Here is a 20,927-nt window from a genome sequence, read left to right as displayed (position 1 = left end):
GAGCCTGGTGGGCTGCAGTCCATGGGGTGGCTAGGAGTCGGACACGACTGAGCGACTTCCCTTTCACTTTTCACTTTCATGCATTGGAGAAGGAAATGGCAACTCACTCCAGTGTTCTTGCCTGGAGAATCCCAGGGACGATGGAGCCTGGTGAGCTGCCGTCCATGGGGTCGCACAGAGTCGGACACGACTGAAGTGACTTAGAAGCAGCAGTTTACCTTTTATCCTAAAAGCCAACAACCAGAATCAGAAAACGAAACTCTTAGACTTCACAGTTGGCATTGTTTCCATTGCCTTTTCTTCCTCCACAGAAGGGATCACCCTACGGATGATTCTGAAAGTTTTTCAAGCCACTTTAAGAGTTTCGTCTCACATTGAAAGCTTTATCTGAATTTTCCACTGAAGACCTCAGTCTAAGGACAGGTGCTATACATTTTGTCATCCCTCTATTCTCCAGTTTCATGTCTTTAAAAAATCCGCTTCTGTAATTAATTGTATTCATGCACCATGGCACAGCCTGCAAGCATTTTAGCCATAACTGAGTATTTATAGATGTTCGTTAATTAAAATTGTCCTCAAATGAAATTTAATGCACTCATGATCCACACTTCCTTGAGAGTTCTGTTTTAAGACTTTCTTATTGAAAAAAAAAAAAAGAAGATAGAAGGGTTTTTTTGGAAAGGCACCATCAACGACTTGAAGTTCCAATTAGCATAAAAAGCCAAATGAGCACAGTATAAATGCCATCATAGAGAATCTTGATGGGGGTAAACCTCATAGGATACTAAAAGCATTTATTAATGATGACAAAACCTTTTTGATTTGACATAAAATGCCATTTGCTTCATAGGGCCATCTTGCCAGCTGAAATTTGTTGAGTGAAATTTCATCTAAGCATAATGGGACTTGGTTGGAGCCCAAAGTTAAAGTGGGAATGTGGGTTTGGGAAACAGGTTTTGTCTGAGATTTCAGACACAACATTGGGGCAGACAGTCAAATCAGCCCTGGGAGTTCATTTGAGAATGTACTGGTAAGTCATAAATCTGCTGAGCTCCAGAAGCAAGGCGGAGTCAGTATCCAGGAGTAAGTGAGAATTGAAGACAAAAATCTGAGGATCTGGCACACACAAAAATTACCTCCTGAGTTTCCTTTAGGCATTTGCCACTGCCTTAGCCAGATTTCATTGGCCTATTTATGTGGTAGAACAAGGCAAAACTTTGTTGCTAGAGATACCCCATTGCTTTTATAAGGTGACTAGTAGGAAGTCTTCAAAACATCAGATCTTTTCTCCCTTTGTTTTTAGGTTCTGTGTGGCCTGATCCTTCCTGTCTCTCCAGCTTCATCTTGAACCATACTCTCCTCTCCCCTCTCTATTTCAACCATAATGTTCCCACTTTTTACTTCTTTCTACTCTCAGATTTGCCTGTAACAGTCTTCCTTCCCTACTTCATCTACTTAACTCCTCACCCATTCTTTTGATTTCAGCTCACATATTATCATCTTCTATTCAATGCAAGAGATCATTTTGATCAAAGAAAGCTTTGCTTCTATTCAAAACACACAAAAGGTGGTAGATAAAATACAACAATTCTTTTAATAATGCATGCTTAAGATTGTACTTTTCTAATTGTAAGTAATGAGGAGGAGTCTCACACAAGCCATGGCCATAAGTTTGAGTTAAAGCTCAACAGCTCATGGGTGGATCAGGACTCCATATTCATGTGAAGGGCTGAATTTGCTTCCCTTCCTTCTCTTCCTCTTTCTCTCTCCTTCCCTTTCTGAACAGTTTGCTCTTGTATCTATGAGATGGAAACCAAACAGGTAAGGTAAATATGTTCGACTGGTAAAGAAGAGATTGATATGGTAACCAGAGAGGGGGATCTGAGCCCAAGCAGAGTGAGGGGTGTGTTTAATGATAGCTATTGAATCCTGAGAGGATGAAGAGAGTGTCGTGTGAGAAGGCTGACTCTGCAGAGGGGTTCAGAGCATGAGACAGGTGAGGATGGAGTCTGCATGTGGAAACAGCCTGTGTAGAGGGTCAGAAGCTAAGAAGTATAAGGAAGTCATCTCAACTGGGAGTGGAGATAGGCTTTTATAGGGTGTTCAAGCCAAAGTAGTCTAGGAAGGACATATCCATGGGAGGGGACACAGAATAGGGAGCTGGAATACAAGTGTGGTGAAGAAGATGTCTATGCACACAAGAGTACAGCCTGGGGTGTGATGTCAGAGCCCAAGCATGATGAGGAGGGTGTTTCTTCAGAGAATCAGCCTTGTATGGAGAGTGGAGAGTTCCAAGCATAGACAGTAATAAAAGAGAATGGGCCATTTGTTGTTGAATTGGGATTGAATTTATCAATGTGAATTCATAGTTTTCACTGTGTACAGACAGATAATAATAGATATGTAAAAAGCATTCAAATTTATCATTTTAAAGCATTTGGGCCAATAAAAGCAAATAAAAGATAAAAATAAATCAAAAGAAACGGTTAGGGTATTAGTGTCCTAGATGGATCAGAGCTAGTACTGAGCTTACTGCCTAATGCTGGGAGCCGAGAAGGTTTGCCAAGTTCATTAAATAGAAATCAGAAACATCTCAACAACTATCTGAGGATTGTGGCTCCAAATGAGGTAAACCACACTAAGCCATGGAAGAGAGAGAATTACCTGTAAGAAAATTGATTGTTAGTCTGTACTGTGCCTTGCCTTGTGGTCTAAATTCAGATAATAAATGCACTGGGGGAACTTCAGATAGAGAAATGAAATGCTAGCAGTCAAATATCTTGCAACACACTACTGTATCTTCTAGCCATCCACATTCCTTGTGATTATCAAATCCTTCCTCCCCTGACAAATCTATACTCCCTCATTTCCTATCCATAGTCCTATTTATGCAAATACTCTGAGAACCAAGTTCTCAACTATTACTAGGTTCTTGGGAATTTAGATCCAATTAGAATTTCAGAAGGGAGAAATGAGTTTGGAATTAATTATGTGCATTTGAAGACATCAGTGGAAATTCAAGTGGACTTTCACTGACAAATGGAAAAACGAGAGGATGGTGCCCAAGACTAGAGTTATGTAGGTCAGGGCAATATTCCAGAGAGGGAATGGAAGATGATGGTATTGATGGTGATGTTGATGGCACTGATGAGGATGGTAAATATTTATTTTGTTCTTTCTATTTGCAATTACTCTGCTAAATGACTCGTGTACTATCTCCTTTAATCTTCACATTAAAGCTATAAGGGGCATTGTGTGCTCCACTTTGCAGATGGGGAAATTGGAAGACTGAAAAATTAGTAACTGTCTCAACTGTTCACAGTTGATAAGTAATAGAATCAATATTTGGATGGTCAGAGTCTAGACTCTAGTTTCTTATCTATACTTTTAAAGCATTTTGCATGTAATATGTTTTTTTTTTTTTTTGGTTTCTACAAAAAAAACAGCAATACAGTATACAAATGCATGTAATATTTTTAAGGGACAAGCAGAGAAAAAATTATCTAAGGGCCAAAGACTAGATGTGAGGAGGAAGAACAGAAAGAAGAACTAGCAAAAAAGACAAAGAAAGAGCAAACAGTTTGACAGGAGGGGATTTAGAGAAACTAAAGAAGAAATATAAAGAAGAATGGTTGTAAAAAATGGAGGTTTTAGGAAGAGCCCACAGGTTTGGTGATTAAATACCAGAGATGATCACAGAGACAACCATATCAGCATACAATTTCATGTATTCAAATCAGCTACCTACATTTACTCTCTCTTTCCTTCTTTTCATCTCCTAAAGCAGTCTTCAAGTCAAAATGAACTGAGGCCTGGAACTAAAATCTGTCCTTTTTGCTCCTTAGCTTTGGAAAGGTACCATCATTAATTATGAAGGTGGGGAAGTAGGATTGGGATGTTGATATATAAGTCCCAAATTCCAAAATAACCTTCAGAATGAAGCTCCTGAAAAACATTTTCTCTAAGCCTGTATGGCAAAGTATGTCACTGGAAAAAGTCATATTTTCTACAGTGAAGGAAAAAGGTTGACTGATTTTCTCTGTCTCTCTTTCCTCCCCTACCATACATATATAGACACACCCACACACTTACAAAAGAATGAAGTACTCTTCCAGGTTCTTAAATATACTCAAGAAACACTGTGATTTATAGTTTGCTTCTAATTCCAATTGATGTAATAATAATTCTGGCCCAAACTTGATGAAATTAATCACTTCCCTAATCTCTTTGACATAGTACAATTTCACATAAACTTGTGATTCATCAGAATAGAAACTAGATTCTCTTATAGTCTTACTCCTTCCTTTAACTATTTGTTGTTGTTCAGTCATCAGTCATGTCTGACTCTTTGCGATCCCATGAACTTCAGCTTGCCAGTCTTCCCTGTCCTTCACAATCTCCCAGAGTTTGCTCAAACTCATGTCTATTGAGTGAGTGATGTCATCCAACCATCTCATCCTCTGTCATCCCCTTCTCCTACTGCCTTCAGTATTTCCCAGCAACAGGGTTTCTACAAGACCTTCTAGAACTAACACCAAAAAAAAAAAAAAAAAGATGTCCTTTTCATCATAGGGGACTGGAATGCAAAGGTAGGAAGTAAAGAGATATCTGGAGTAACAGGCAAGTTTGGCCTTGGGGTACAAAATGACGCTGGACAAAAGATAACAGAGTTTTGCCAAGAGAATGTGCTGATCAGCAAAAACTTTTCCAACAGCACAAGAGATGTCTCTACACATGAATATAACCAGATTGTCAATACCAAAATCAGGGCGATTATATTCTTTGTAGCCGAAGATGGAGAAGCTCTATACAGTCAGCAAGAACAAGACCAGAAGCTGACTGTGACTCAGATCATGAACTTCTTATTGTAAAATTCAGACTTAAATTGAAGAAAGTAGGGAAAACCACTAGGCCATTCAGATATGACCTAAATCAATTACCTTATTATTATACGGTAGAAGTGACAAATAGATTTAAGGGATTAGATCTGATAGAGTGCCTGAAGAACTATGGATGGAGGTTCATGACATTGTATAGGAGGCAGTGATCAAAACCATCCCTGAGAAAAAGAAATTCAAAAAGGCAAAATGGTTGTCCGAGGAGGCCTTTTGAGTAGCTGAGACAAGAAAAATGAAAGGCAAAGGAAAAAGGAATGGTATACCCATCTGAATGCAGAGTTCCAGAGAATAGCAAGAGATAAGAAAGCCTTCTTAAGTGAACAATGCAAAGAAATAGAGAAAAACAATAGAATGGGAAAGACTAAAGATCTTTTCAAGAAAATTAGAAATACCAAGGGAACATTTCTTGCAAAGATACTCACAGTGAAGGACAGAAACAGTATGCCTAACAAAAGCAGAAGATATTAAAAAGAGGTGGAAAGAATACACAGAAGAACCATATAAAAAAGATCTTAATGACCCAGATAACCATGATAGTGTGATCAGTCACCTAGATAGAGCCAGGTATCCTGGAGTGTGAAGTCAAGTGGGCCTTAGGAAGCATCACTATGAACAAAACTAGTGGAGGTGATGGAATTCCAAATTTTAAATCCTAAAAGATAATGCTGTGAAAGTGCTGCAATAAATATGCCAGAAAATTTAGAAAATTCAGCAGTGGACACAGGGCTGGAAAAGGTCAGTTTTCATTCCAATCCCAAAGAAGGGCAATGCCAAAGAATGTTCAAACTACCCCACAATTGCACTCATTTTACATGCTTGCAATAAAAATTCTCCAAGCTATGCTTCAATAGTGAACATGAAGCCAACATGAACTGAGAACTTCCATATGTACAAGCTGGATTTGCAAAAGGCAGCAGAACCAGAGACAAAATTGCCAACATCCACTGGATCATTGAAAAAGTAAGAGAATTCCAGAAAAACATCTATTTCTACTTCATCGTCTATGCAAAAGCTTTTGACTGTGTGGATCACAAAAAACTGTGGAAAATTCTTGAAGAGATGAGAATACCAAAGTACTTTCCCTCCCTCCTGTAAAACCTGAGTGCAGGTCAAGAAGCAACAGTTAGAACCGAACATGGAACAATGGACTGGTTCCAAATTGGAAAAGGAGTATGTCAAAACTGTATATTGTCACCCTGCTTATTTAACTTATATGCAGAATACATCATGTGAAGTGCCAGGCTGGATAAAGCACAAGCTAGAATCAAGACTGTGGAGAGAAATACCATTAACTTTAGATATGCAGATGACACCACCCTTATGGAAGAAAATGAAGAGAATTTAAAGAGCCTCTTGATGAAAGCGAAAGGAGAGTGAAAAACCTGGCTTAAAACTCAACATTCAAAAAATGAAGATCATGACATTTCATGGCCCATCACTTCATGCAAATAGGTGGGGAAACAATGGTAACAGTGACAGACTTTATTTTCTTGGGCTCCAAAATTACTGTGGACAGTGACTGCAGCCATTAAATTAAAAGACTCCTTGGAAGAAAAGCAATGACAAACCTAGATAGCTTATTAAAAAGCACAGACATTACTTTGCCTACAAAGGTCTGTATATTCAAAGCTGTAGTTTTTCCAGTAGTCATGTATGAATGTGAGAGTTGGACAAGAAAAAAGGCTGAGCACTGAAGAATTTATGCCTTCAAACTGCTGGAGAAGAGTCTTGAGAGTCCCTAGGACAGCAAGGAGATCAAACCAATCAATCCTAAAGGAAATCAACCCTGAATATTCACTGGAAGGACTGATGCTGAGCCTCCAATCCTTTGGCCATCTGATGCTACCAACCAACTCACTGGAAAAGACCCAAAAAAGACCCTTTACCTATACAAGGAATGAAGTTGAGTTTCTCTAAAGTGGTTATTTTAAGAAATGTAAGTTACAAGGAAGTCATTTTTCCTAGAGATCTCTAAATAGCTTCAGTATCCTTGTCTTCAGTACAAGTTTTTAGAATGACTTTTGAATTGGGGCAAAATTAGCCTTGGCCATGCCTGCTTCTGCCATCCACTTAGCTTTCATTATACAGACTCCCTGGAGAAGGGAATGGCAACCCACTCAAGTACTCTTGCTTGGAAGATCCCATGGACGGAGGAGCCTGGTAGGCTACAGGTCACTTCCTTTCACTTTTTCTTTCATACAGACTCTCAGGAAGAAGGGGAAATCAAGTCAATGAAGTTCACAGGTAAGTCAGTCCTGGATACTTTGGTAAGTTAATTACCATCCAGAAGAGGCCACATAGTATAAGAAACAAAACCTGGACTTGGAGCCAAAATTTCAGTAGTCAAGGCTTTCCTGCCCTTCTATTCCACAGGGTATGTGCTGGGTTCATTCACCTGCGATCACCTCATGGTATTGTATTTGCTTATCTGTCTTGTCCCCTGGACTGTGAATTCCATGATGGCAAGGACTATGCTTGATTTTCTTAGCATTAATTCGCAGCCCCAGCATGGTACCCAGCTCTCATTTAGAACCCTAAGCTTCCAAGAAACACAGTTAAATCAGGCCTCAAATGGATTTACCCCAAAATGGCCTGAAATGACCTCAACCAATTGTGTAAAATCAGCAGAAGCTTTATCTTCTCTACATTGCATATTCTTTTAAAAAGAGGCCATTGATATATACACTACTACATATAAAACAGAAAACTAATCTGAACCTACTGTGTCCATGGAATTCTCTAGGCAAGAATACTGGAGTGGGTAGCCATTCCCTTCTCAAGGGGATCTTGCCAACTCAGGGATCAAACCCATGTCTCCTGCATTGCAGGCAGATTTTTCACCATCCGAGCCATCAGGGAAGCCCACTGTATGACACAAACAGGGAACTCTACTCAACACTCCGTAATGGCCTATATGGGAAAAGAATCTAGGAAAGCATGGATATACGTATATGTGTAACAGATTCACTTTCCTGTACCCCTGAAACATAACACTGTAAATCAACTGTACTCCAATATATATTTTTTTTCATTTTTATGTTTGGCTTTATGGGCTTAATATTACCCAATAATTTTTTAAAAACAAGTCACTGGTAAGAATCCAATCTATTTCAAAGGGTTGTTGTGAGATTCAATCTAGTGTTAGTAAAGAGCAGTAGATATTCTAAAATGCTACACAAATGAGAAGTCTTTTTAACTCTGTTATCAGTAATGTCTAACAAAGGATATAGGCATTCACAATATCATTATACCCAGTATCCTTTAAAGTTCACTCCAACTGTGAGATCCTATGAATCTATTTTCTAACAATCACTTCAGTATTTTTGAAGTTACACCTGTTTAGGTGTTCCCATTGAAGCTTGAAAAAGAAATATCTTAAAACATTTCTTTGGAGTGAGTAAAAATCTCCCTCTGTGATGCAAGTTTATCTCAGGAATCTCTAGAGTATTTTTGTTTAGCAGCACAATGTCATGGGTAGGAATTTCCTTGAAGATATAATAGATTGGTTTTAAACTCATTAGTTTTCTGTTTGAAGACCTTGGTATTATCATTTATGACTTTTAAGTGTTAATTTTCTCTCAAAAAAAAATTAGAAAGGCTATTATAATCTACCTGCACCTAACAAAAAGTCAGGTTATTAATAATCTGTTTTGCTGGCCTATGTTGGGTGATACCTGCATTTATGGTCCAATCTTTCAACTGATTGCAAGGTATTTGTTTTCCTATCTTTATGAATAATTGAGCCTCAGAGATGTTAGAAAAATTTGCTGAGGTCAACATAGCAGGAGAAGAGCATAGATTTGAACCCAGGTCTGTCTCATTCCAAAACTCCTTTTTCTCTTGCAATTTCAGGTTGCCTTCTTCAAAAGACTGTGGGAGAAACCAATGAGACTGTGTTTGTGGCAATATTTTCACACTGCAAGTGCTACTTAGTTGAAAGGTATTATTATTATTCAGCTAACAGACTTTGTTCTGGCATCTCTCACTGTGCCTGCCAACATTATAACTTTGTATGTATTTTGCATACTTCCAAAAATGGTATTACTTGAAGAGTAAAGTCTGCCTTCTTATATCACTAAGTTAATGTTTTTAATTTAAAATCAATTTTAGAAAGCTTTCCAAATATGTTATTAAATAATATCAAGCCTCTTAACCACAAAAACATCCCCTGAGAAAGCGCCAGCCCTGGGCATCTGCAATTAGGACTGGAATGGAGAAAAATGACACCAGACAGAAATGGGGTTTCTTCAGTCCTTGTGTTCTGCATGCTCCCTGAGTCTCCTCCTCTGAATCACTTTCTTTGTTTCTACAGATGGTAATCTCCCTCTGTTGGAGCTATGTAGACCAACTCGCTCCAGTCCACACATGTGCACAGGTTAGCACCTTGCTGGCTTTTACTAACCCCTGATCAAGCAAAGCTTCTCTATTTCAATTCACACTGCTTTTGAAACTTAAGAAAAAGTATTCTGCCCTCTGTAACATATAACCTCAAGACATAATGTTGATATTTGCTTAATATTTTTCTCTCTGAGTTTCTCTCTGAAACAGGATACAACTGAGACATCAACGATAGCGAAAAACTATTACTTTAAAAAAGAGATGCGTCATGCATAATGAGGGATAAACACAGATCCTAAATAATAAGCAGTTGAAATGCTTACATATTGTTGCCATGTATCCATCTTTTAGCCCATTTGTTTCCTTGCCTGGAATATCTTCCTTCACTTTCACCTGTTCATTCTTTATGAATTATATCGATGATCCACTTGTGATTTTTAATCTAATAACTTATACTGATGATACATTTTAAGTATGCATATTTGTTTTATTCTGAAAGCAAGCATTAGATTTGTGTATCAAATATTGTGCTCGTGTGCTCAGTCATGTCCGATCCATTGAGACCCTGTGGACTGCAGCCCACCAGGCCCTTGATTTCCTAGGCAAGAATACTGGAGTGGGTTGCCATTTCCTACTCCAGGAGATCTTCCCAACTAGGCTTATTATTATTTACAGCAATAACTGTATTGTTTACTTATGCCCATTCTGCCTCTTAGGGTAAAGTGATGACAGCAAAGGTCACAGCAAAGCAGAGAGAGAGAGAAAACCCCAAATTATGAACCTGGGAACTCATATAGGAACTGCTGCCCAGCTGTTCCACTTCCTTGTTGAGACAGGGAGGGAAAGCTTTCTTAATTAGTATAAACAAATAACTCTCTGAAAAAAGGTCTCAAAGTTATTATAATCCTTTAGAATGTACCCAAATGGCTGCTGGTTTTATCCTCCTTTGAAACCAACACCTAGATCCAGTTGTGATAAACCTCTAACTCTCTCTGAAGTATCTCACTATCTTAGGGATGCTAATTAGTCATCCTCTAACCAAGGTTGCAAGTAATTTTTGTTCAGAAAGTATATGAACATGCCAGAAACAAAAATATTTGCCTGATTTCCTCTTAGCTGTCATTCTCGTGTTCCCCCCAAACATAGTTGGTCACCATTCCTCAGTGTTGCCTCACACTCTCATAACTTTTGTTATGAAAACTGCTCAGACTTGGTCTCTACTTCCAGTCCAAACACAGCTCATGGTGTAAAACAAATGATAAGCAAGGCTTTATCAAATAAATGAACAAATATTTAATGAACAGTTGTGTTGTATAAAAGACAATCTGATAGAGAATTTCAAAAGCCAAGCACTCTTCAAACTGTTACTCTTACAAGAGTTCTTTGAGGTAGAGCAACTTGTCTTATGTTTTCCCACATGCAAATAGATTCTTAGAGAGGAAAGGAAACGTTCTCAAGATCAGTCAGTCAGTCAGTGATGGAGTTTGTATCTAGACTCAGACCTGACTCAGTAGCTCTTGTTTTTAACTGTGACTCCTTGATAGGCTCCCAGGAAACAATTCAATGCTTTAAACATGATTGGTTTCCCTAGAAATGGTCTGATAAGGGGATTCTTGTGCAAAGGCTTAGTCTCAAGAAAAAGGGAACTTGAGAAGGATAAGCATGGGAGTGGGGGGAAAGCTAAGGATGTGTTTCTCAGCTGAAAACTAGCTTCAGCCTGATGCTACGGTGAGCTCTGAAGCACGAATTACACCACAGAGTTAGTCTCACCTTCAGGCAAGGACCAACCTTCTGCAGGCCCATGTCAACCATTTATTTTCTACAGTCTTCCTCCAGATTATGAGGGGGCCTGATGTCCTAGGATTCAAGGGCATTACTCCAGGGAAAGGGACATCTCTGTGCTGTTAGCAAACAGTAGTCACAGAACCAACGGATGGTTGTGTTGGCCTCGTAAAGATACCAAGAGCATCCTTCCTGGAAGGACTAGGATGCAATGGTTATACCTCTTTGTGGATGGGGCTATATCTTTTGGCTTTGACTGGGTATATACTCCAGCTGCCAAATGAGTGTTGGCAGTCTTTCCTCTGGGTCAGCACAGCCTCTAGCTTTAAACTAAATTCGTTGTTTTTGCAAAAGAGTCTCTGGCTCTGAATCTTGCTGAAAATGTAGGGGCATTTTGAGCTCAGATTGCCAAAACATACACTTGGCACTTCTAAGTGAGGCATTCAAGGAAGTCTCCACCTGTACAGACTCAGGAGCCCATTGGAGCAGACTGCTCCTAGGAATGTGTTCCTCAGGCAGGAAATGGCAATTAAGCACCTGTTAACATATATAACATCAACTGTCATTGTTCAAGTCAATAAGCAATTTTTAATCATCTGCTTAGTTTTCTTATGGAAACATGTGGGTGTCAGACAGCTCTTTAATTCATTCATAAACTAAGAAATCATTAGTTTACAACCTAAAACTTGTATATAAGTCACTAACATGTATTGAATAAAATATTCAGTGTGGGGTGTCTTGCCTTTTTTAAACATTGTTTTTATATTACAACACTTTGGCAAAGTAGATATTTTGCCTCTTTTTGGCAAATGAAGAAACTAAGGCACACAGAAGTGAAATAATTAGTCTGATAACCCACAGATAGTGAATCCAGATTTTATATAAATCAGGATTATTTTTTCTAACTGTATACACATTAGCTTCCAAAGCACAAAAAGTTTGCTTTCATTATGCATTTATCAAATCTTAGGTTAGATCCTATTTGACTGTTTCCAAAACTCTGCCTGGTGGCTTTTGATAATTTTTCAGGCAGGAAGGATCCAGAATATTTCAAGTATGTGCCCTATTCTTCAAGCAGCAATTGGAGTGAAATTTTTAAAACCATAATCTGATCCTGTCAACCTTGTTTGTAACCTTTTGGTGGTTCCCCACTGCATTCAGAATAAAATCCAGATCCTACACACTACCTGCTAGGTACCCAATGGCCTGGACCCTGAGGTCTCTCAAACCCATCTCATGCCATCAGCATCTTGTTCTGCCTAGTCCAGCCATGCTCAGCTCCTTCCATACACCTGCTATTTGCTCTCCTTTTGCCACTTTCTATCTCCATCCTTAATTCACCCTCTTCCTTAGCATCCCTTCTCAAATCCCACCTCCTCGGGGAGGCTTTTTCTGATCTCTCAAATTTGTTTAGGTGTTTTGTACTCTCATAGAAACAGTATCTTCCCTTCTTATAACTTACTTATGTGTTCTTTGACAAATAATAATTTGATTCATGCTTTATTTCTACCACTGGACTGTAAGCTTAAAGCAGGCACTGTATTTCTTGTGCTTACTTCCATATTTCTGTTACTTATCAATACATAGTACAATGTTGAATGAACAAGTGAGGGAATGAAACAGTGAATGAATCCCCCATCCCTTCTTCTCTACTCTGTCCTAACCATACTATTCAAGCTGATCAAAGGGTACAAACCATTTTTTTCTGTTGACATATATAACTCTTAAAATAGCTTTTGGGACACAGAGAGCCTTTTCCTTCACAGAGCAGGAATGGTAAGCTGACCAACTCCCTAAGGGCCTAGGTCCCATAAAGAACAGATACTTTACAGGAGTTCCTTTCTGTAGCAGAAAATTTCATAACCATTGGAGGTAGCCCCAAGAAGTACAGGGAACCTAGGTGTTGGAGCTGTGTTACATTAGTTGAATCATCTTGGAAAAGTTTCTTTACTGTTCATGGCCTCAGTTTCCTCAATTATAACATGAAATGGTGGATCTGAAAGCAGCGAGCATACTAGACAAGGGGTGATCATAACTAGAAACACAAAATGCTGGGTCGGGAAGATGTGGCCCAGGGGATTTAATACTGTGTTCTGCAGAATCCTGAGATATACAGGTGCCTGAGTGACCACTGGTGGTAAGACAAGGGTCATATGGCAAGGAACCAAGAAGGGCTCTTCCAGGGTCCTTGCTGCCATTTCAATAAAAGCAGATCCACTTTAATCTGTTTTACATGGAAAGGTTCTGAAGAGTATTCATTTGAAAATATGTTTTAGCTGCTAAAAACAGCTCGAAAGCCACTTATTTCATCTTGCAATCCTATTTTACAGGTGAGAAAACCAAACTCAGAGAAATCTCACAAAGCTAGTCAATCCAGTTAAAAGACTTATTTGCCTGCAATTTCTGCTTCAGTACATGCTTAGGCTTTGTAGTAGGTTTTCCCAAAGCATACTGATCATTTTGTAAAGTTCCCTTTGCTATTCTCATTCAGATGAGTAAATCAGCAGACTTGGCTTCTAGTCTCGAGTATATAACTAACTGGCTATATAGTTTTAAGCAAGATACAACTATTCTGAGTCCATATTTCCTGTCTGAAAGAGAAGCTAGTGATACCCAGATGGCCTCATGGAGAGTAGTTGTGACGAACAGATAATAATAAAATGCAAAATTGCTTTGACCACTACCATCTTTCTTCTTTGAGCCTAAAACAATGTGCTGTCATCACTATTTAATAAACATTTGTTAAAAGAAGGAAAAGAGAGGGTGGTACAGTGGATAGGAATCCACCTGCCACAGCGGGGGACATGGGTTTGATCTCTTGTCAGGGAAGAGTCCACATGCCATGGAGCAACTAAGCCTGTGCACCATAACTACGGAGCTTACATGCCACAGCTACTGAGACCGCATGCCCTGGAGCCTGTGCTCCTCAACAAGAGATGCCACCGCAATGAGAAGCCCATGCACCACAATGAAGAGTAGCCCCACCTCACTGCAACTAGAGAATCAGCCCACACACAGCAATAAAGACACAGCACAATCAAAACATTTAAAAAAAGAAGAAGAAGAAGAAGGAAAAGAAAAGCAAGGAATGAGGGAGGGAAGAAAATAAGACAGGCAGACAGGTTTCATTCTCTTCCTATCTCATCAATAGTAAATTTCTAATCTCATAAAAATGGAAACACTCATAAAATCAAACTGCCACATTCCTCCATGATGAAGGGGGACTCACAACTCCCGACTTTGGTCTTGTGGGTCCCAGATTCCACTTGACTGATTCCAGGCCTGAAATGGTTTGCTTCACAGTCTGGCTGAATGAATGCAATGCCCAAACCCTGGATTAGGAAACCCAAAATGTGGTTCAATGAAACCTAAAATGTGTTTTGCCCCCAGACCTTTTCCTTTTATCTTTCAAGACCCATGTAATTTAATGGAAATTGAAGAAGTGTGGGACAGATTCCACTCCTTCCCCACATCTCGCCATCCAGTGTACCCATTAACTTCAAAGGAATTTAGCCTGGAAGGAAGCAAATGTGGGTGTAGAAAGGCTTAAGATGTTGTCTTTCTTCGAGGGCAGAGGGAGGGGGATGGGAAACGTCCAAGATTTTTAGCCACCACAGCCTACGGGGCATTTCTTGTCATTGAATGTGTCATATGCAGAGAGGCTGTCTGAAGATCCACTTCACCCTCACATCTTCAAGTATGCTTCCTATGCCTCCCACGCCCTGAGGTTTCCAGTGTCCTAAACTGTCCCCACCCTCACACTGACTCTTCCTAGACATGTCCATCTGACTGCCCTATCAACTCAACATATCAAAAAATCAAACCCATCATTTCTCCTTCCCTGCAACCAATATATATGAAACAAGGTTATCACTATCCTTCTTGTCATTAGCCTATAATTCTCAGATCCATCCTTGACTCTCCTCCCATGCTTCACTTCCATTTCCAATCAGTTAAGTAACTTTCTCCTTATTCTTTATTATCTCATTTTCTGTGTTCATTCTTACATAGTGCTGTTGCTGCAACTTTATCTCATGCTCTATCATCTCAAATCTAAACTCTTACAGTAACATAATGTATAACATTTATTTAGACTAAGATTTTCCTCAGACTTAGAACTATTGACATTTTAGGCTGAATAATTGTGGAGGGGTAGGGGAGGGCTGCCCTGTGCCTGTGAGATGTTTATCAATATCCCTAGCTTTATCCACTAGATGCAAATAACACTCCCCACCCCACCACTACCACCCTGTGGTGACAACCAAAATTGTTTCCAGACACTGCCAAATATCCCCAGAGGGGGAAAATCACCCTTGATTGAAAGCCACTGCTTTAAATCAACAAGGTCAGCTTTTCACCATGCATGTCATCTTTCTTGAGATTTTGGGGCAAACTTGTGACCAGTCAAGATAATTTATCCTATCTTATTCTAGCCTCTCTTTAATTGAGATCAGGGACTGCATATTTTTATTGCTGTACCTTCAATGCCTAGCATCCAGAAAGGCACTAAGAGACCCCTGGAATGTATTTTTGAAAGAAAGAAATGAATGAATCCATCACTTCTTGCTCCACACCACCATTGTGTATTAAAGAATTCCACAGGGCAAGGCACTCAGTGTCTCCTTCAACTGTTCAGGTGTATAGAACAAGACATCCTCTCTCAGGAGGGCACAGCTCACATCTTAAACACCTTAGAGTTGTATATTTACCATAAAGTTCTAACTGATGGAAAAAGTATCTTGAGGAAGGTGTGATTTTTTTTTCCACCAGCCTATGGGCTGGTGGAGATCATATGAATTCCTCACTGTGAATTCAAGATTCCACGATTTAATCCTCCCTCCCAGAACCAGCATAAAGTTCAGTTCTACACTTGGCTATGCAGAGCTCTCTGAAATCTGGCCCCCACCTATCATTTTATGTGTTTTACCTCTCTCTTTCTTGAAGCTTCACTTTCACTTTGGGGACCCCCAAGCACACCTTGTTTTTCCACCTCTACCTTTCTGTTGACCCATTTATAACCACCTAGAATGCTTTATTCTTGGGCTTCCTTTTTGGCTCAGCTGGTAAAGAATCCACCCACAGTGCAGGAGACCTGGGTTCGATCCCTGGGTTGGTAAGATCCCCTGAAGAAGGGAAAGGCTACCCACTCCAGTATTCTGGCCTGGAGAATTCCATGGGCTATATAGTTGATGGGGTTGCAAAGAGTTGGACACAACTAAGCAACTAACACTTAGAATGCTTTTATCACCAACTGCTTATATTTATTGGGTTACCTTTAAAGACATAGGAAATCATTACATTTTAGGAGTTTTGTGGGACACATGATTTATATATTTTTTATTTAATCATATGAGTAGGGTTATCTCCAATTTACAGATAAGTGAACCAAGTTTCAGAGATTTGCCCAAATGGGGCAGAAACAGGATGCAATTTGAGGCCCTCAACAGCAGGTGTCCTTGGTAATTATTTCTATTTTCTTATCCTTCCAGTCTTTCTACTCAGTCTTATGAGAAAGAAAAAAAAAAAAATCTCTCTTAAACTCAGGTTCTTTGTGGAAATAAAACATGAGTGATTAACAGGAGCTCTGGGCAAGGACTGATATTCTTTGTCTCCTCCAACCACTGCTTCTTGTTCTGCTCAAGTGTTCTATGCAAGAAAGCAGAAAAGCTTGCCTTCTGAGTCAAGTTTTATACCATCTGAAAGCCAGCAGAATTTAAAGTATTAGAACTTAACATCACGAACTAAAGAACAGTCTGAGTGGGCAGAGTCTGGGGCACAAGATGACCTTTCTTCCACACAAATGTAGAAAACTATCAGTAGTAGGAGCTAACTTCCAAAGACCAGGAGAGAACTATGTACATATCCATGAACACCAGGTTATGAACAGGAAGAGATGGAAAAAGGAAGAGATGGAAGGAGAAAAACAAAGTAATGAGAGCCTAAGGAAAACAGTTATATAGGCTAATGTTGGGAAGACATGACTTATAGAATGTAGAATTCAAATGACCTAGGTTATTTCCACCTTAGGCATCACGGTTCCCCTTTCTAGCATTGGAACAGTCATTCTTTAAAGGGCAGGCAGACTTTTAATATTATGTTCACAGAACTACACTCAGAGAAGTAAAACATTATTAAAGGAGATAGCTAGAGAGAACCAGAGCTAATTTGAAGAACTTGCTAAATTTTCAAATGAGGAAAATGAGGTCTGAGAAAAGAAAAATAACCCCAAGAGACATATGAAAAATGAATAGGAGGGACAGGAACCCATGTTCTTTCTTATATTCACCTAGATTCTTCTGCCATTTCATGACCCCACCATTCTATAAATTGCCACTGAAGGTTTATCACAGAAATTGCACTGGCAATTGGGAACATGAAAGTTTGGCTACTCTCTCTAGAACATTTATTTTGCATGTGAGTCAGTGCAGAAAATAGTTTGCACTTCATTTATTCATGTACTAATTTTGAATTAAGCTGCACCACATAAATTCTCCTGAAAAATGATGCAATTAAGCCTGGACTGTTTGAGAAGGATGACAACATGTGGCTGTAATTATAATGGCAAAACATCTTGGTAACACACTGACTTATTAGTACTGTAATTAGTGTTGGTGCAATGCATACTGAATAGTCCATAAAACAAATAATGCAATGTAAAATCCTGAAAAAGAGTCATAATTTTCAAGTGAACAAGCTTTGGATATTTTGCCTGTGGCATCGACCATTTGGGCCAAATTGTTTCAGCCACTACATATAAGAAGGTCTGCCTCCCTCCTGAGTACAGATTATTGGAAAAATCTTCAACTCTTGGCAAAATACATAATTAGTGTATAAAATCTGGCAAATTAGAAAAAAGTTAACTCTGTTAGGGACCAATTATGTAAATACTAAAAAGTGAGTGAGCATTAGCTGCAAAATCTTAGAGTCCAGAGTAGGTGGGGCCAACAACAGTCATTAAAAACCACAAAACTAAAACTCTCAGTCCCCTAATAGTACATCCTAGAACTGGATGAAGTCCCGAGATGTTGTTTTTACTGATCTCCTAACTTCAAACAAAGGTTTTATAATTCTGTTTTATGAATGAATTAACTTGTTCCCAGAAAACCCCACTAAGAATCACAGAGGATGAGGTTTAAAATGGAGAGATATCTTAGTTCCCATACAGATTCCATCTTTATCCAGTATATTAATTTACCTTCAAACATCTAGAATCTTAGGTTCATTTGTTTTATAGTCTTACCAAGAGACAGAAATGTTTTATCCAAAATACTGATTAATGACCCACCTCCCAGAATATTGGAAATAAAAGCAAAAATAAACAAATGGGACCTAATTAACCTTAAAAGCTTCTGCACATCAAAGGAAACTATTAGCAAGGTGAAAAGACAGCCTTCAGAGTGGGAGAAAATAATAGCAAATGAAGCAACTGACAAACAACTAATCTCAAAAATATACAAGCAACTCCTACAGCTCAACTCCAGAAAAATAAATGACCCAATCAAAAAATGGGCCAAAGAACTAAATAGACATTTCTCCAAAGAAGACATACAGAGGGCTAACAAACACATGAAAAGATGATCAACATCACTCATTATCAGAGAAACGCAAATCAAAACCACTATGAGGTACCATTTCACACCAGTCAGAATGGCTGTGATCCAAAAGTCTACAAATAATAAATGCTGGAGAGGGTGTGGAGAAAAGGGAACCCTCTTACACTGTTGGTGGGAATGCAAACTAGTACAGCCACTATGGAGAACAGTGTGGAGATTCCTTAAAAAACTGGAAATAGAACTGCCTTATGATCCAGCAATCCCACTGCTGGGCATACACACTGAGGAAACCAGAAGGGAAAGAGACACGTGTACCCCAATGTTCATTGCAGCACTGTTTATAATAGCCAGGACATGGAAGCAACCTAGATATCCATCAGCAGATGAATGGATAAGAAAGCAGTGGTACATATACACAATGGAGTATTACTCAGCCATTAAAAAGAATACATTTGAATCAGTTCTAATGAGGTGGATGAAACTGGAGCCTATTATACAGAGTGAAGTAAGCTAGAAGGAAAAACACCAATACAGTATACTAATGCATATATGTGGGATTTAGAAAGATGGTAACAATAACCCTGTGTACGAGACAGCAAAAGAGACACTGATGTATAGAACAGTCGTATGGACTCTATGGGAGACGGAGAGGGTGGGAAGATTTGGGAGAATGGCATTGAAACATGTAAAATATCATGTATGAAACGAGATGCCAGTCCAGGTTCGATGCACGATACTGGATGCTTGGGGCTGGTGCACTGGGATGACCCAGAGGGATGGTATGGGGAGGGAGGAGGGAGGAGGGTTCAGGATGGGGAACACATGTATACCTGTGGCAGATTCATTTTGATATTTGGCAAAACTAATACAATTATGTAAAGTTTAAAAATAAAATTTAAAAAAAAGAAAGAAGTTCAAGGGTAGAATACTAGAAAACTTTCTCTGGACTATCTTTGGATGATTATCAATGTACTTGAAATGATAGGTAAGTCATACACATTCACTATCAAGTCATGTACTGTGATAGTCCTACACAGGGCAGGAGTCATGTTTGAGTTGATTCAAAAGAGTCACCATGACCCAGCTGTCTTGGGTGGCCCCATACGACATGGCTTAGTTTTACTGAATTAGACAAGACTGTGGTCTGTGTGATCAGATTGGCTAGTTGTCTATGATTGCGGTTTTAGTCTGTCTGCCCTCTGATCACTTTCTCAGTGTCTACCATCTTACTTGGGTTTCTCTTCCCTTGGACATGGGGTCTCTCTTCACGGCTACTCTAGCAAAGGATAGCCCCTGTTCCTTACCTCTGATGTGAGGCAGCTTATCTGGGCCACCGCCCCTGCCCTCAGGCACAGTGTAGTTCCTCTGGCAATGGGAAAGACTAGAGATCTCTTCAAGAAAATTAGAGATACCAAGGGAACATTTCATGCAAAGATGGGCACAATAAAGGACAGAAATGGTAGGGACCTAAAAGAAGCAGAAGATATTAAGAAGAGGTGGCAAGAATACATACACAAAAGAACTGTACAAAAAAAAATCTTCATGACCCAGATAATCACGATGGTGTGATCACTCACCTAGAGCCAGACATCCTGGAATGTGAAGTCAAGTGGGCCTTAAAAAGCATCACTATGAACAAAGCTAGTGGAGGTGATGGAATTCCAGTTGAGCTATTTCAAATCCTGAAAGATGACGCTGTGAAAGCTGCACTCAATATGCCAGCAAATTTGGAAAACTCAGCCATGGCCGCAGGACTGGAAAAGGTCAGTTTTCATTCCAATCCCAAAGAAAGGCAGTGCCAAAGAATGCTCAAACTACCTCACAATTGCACTCATCTCACACGCTAGTAAAGTGATGCTTAAAATTCTCCAAGCCAGGCTTCAGCAACACGTGAACCATGAAATTCCAGATGTTCAAGCTGGTTTTAGAAAAGTCAGAGGAACCAGAGATCAAATTGCCAACATCCGCTGGATCATGGAAAAAGCAAGAGAGTTCCAGAAAAACATCTATTTCTGCTTTATTGACTATGCCAAAGCCTTTGACTGTGTGGATCACAATAAACTGTGAAAAATTTTGAAAGAGATGGGAATAAAACCACCTGATCTGCCTCTTGAGAAATTTGTATGCAGGTCAGGAAGCAACAGTTAGAACTGGACATGGAACAACAGACTGGTTCCAAATAGGAAAAGGAGTATGTCAAGGCTATGTATTGTCACCCTGCTTATTTAACTTATATGCAGAGTACATCATGAGAAATGCTGGACTGGTGGAAGCACAAGCTGGAATCAAGATTGCCGGGAGAAATATCAATATCTTCAGATATGCAGATGACACCACCATTATGGCAGAAAGTGAA

The sequence above is a fragment of the Bison bison genome, unplaced genomic scaffold (assembly GCF_000754665.1).
Source record: "Bison bison bison isolate TAMUID 2011002044 unplaced genomic scaffold, Bison_UMD1.0 scf7180017863957, whole genome shotgun sequence".
Lineage (NCBI taxonomy): Eukaryota > Metazoa > Chordata > Mammalia > Artiodactyla > Bovidae > Bison > Bison bison.
This window is presented reverse-complemented; position numbering follows the sequence as displayed.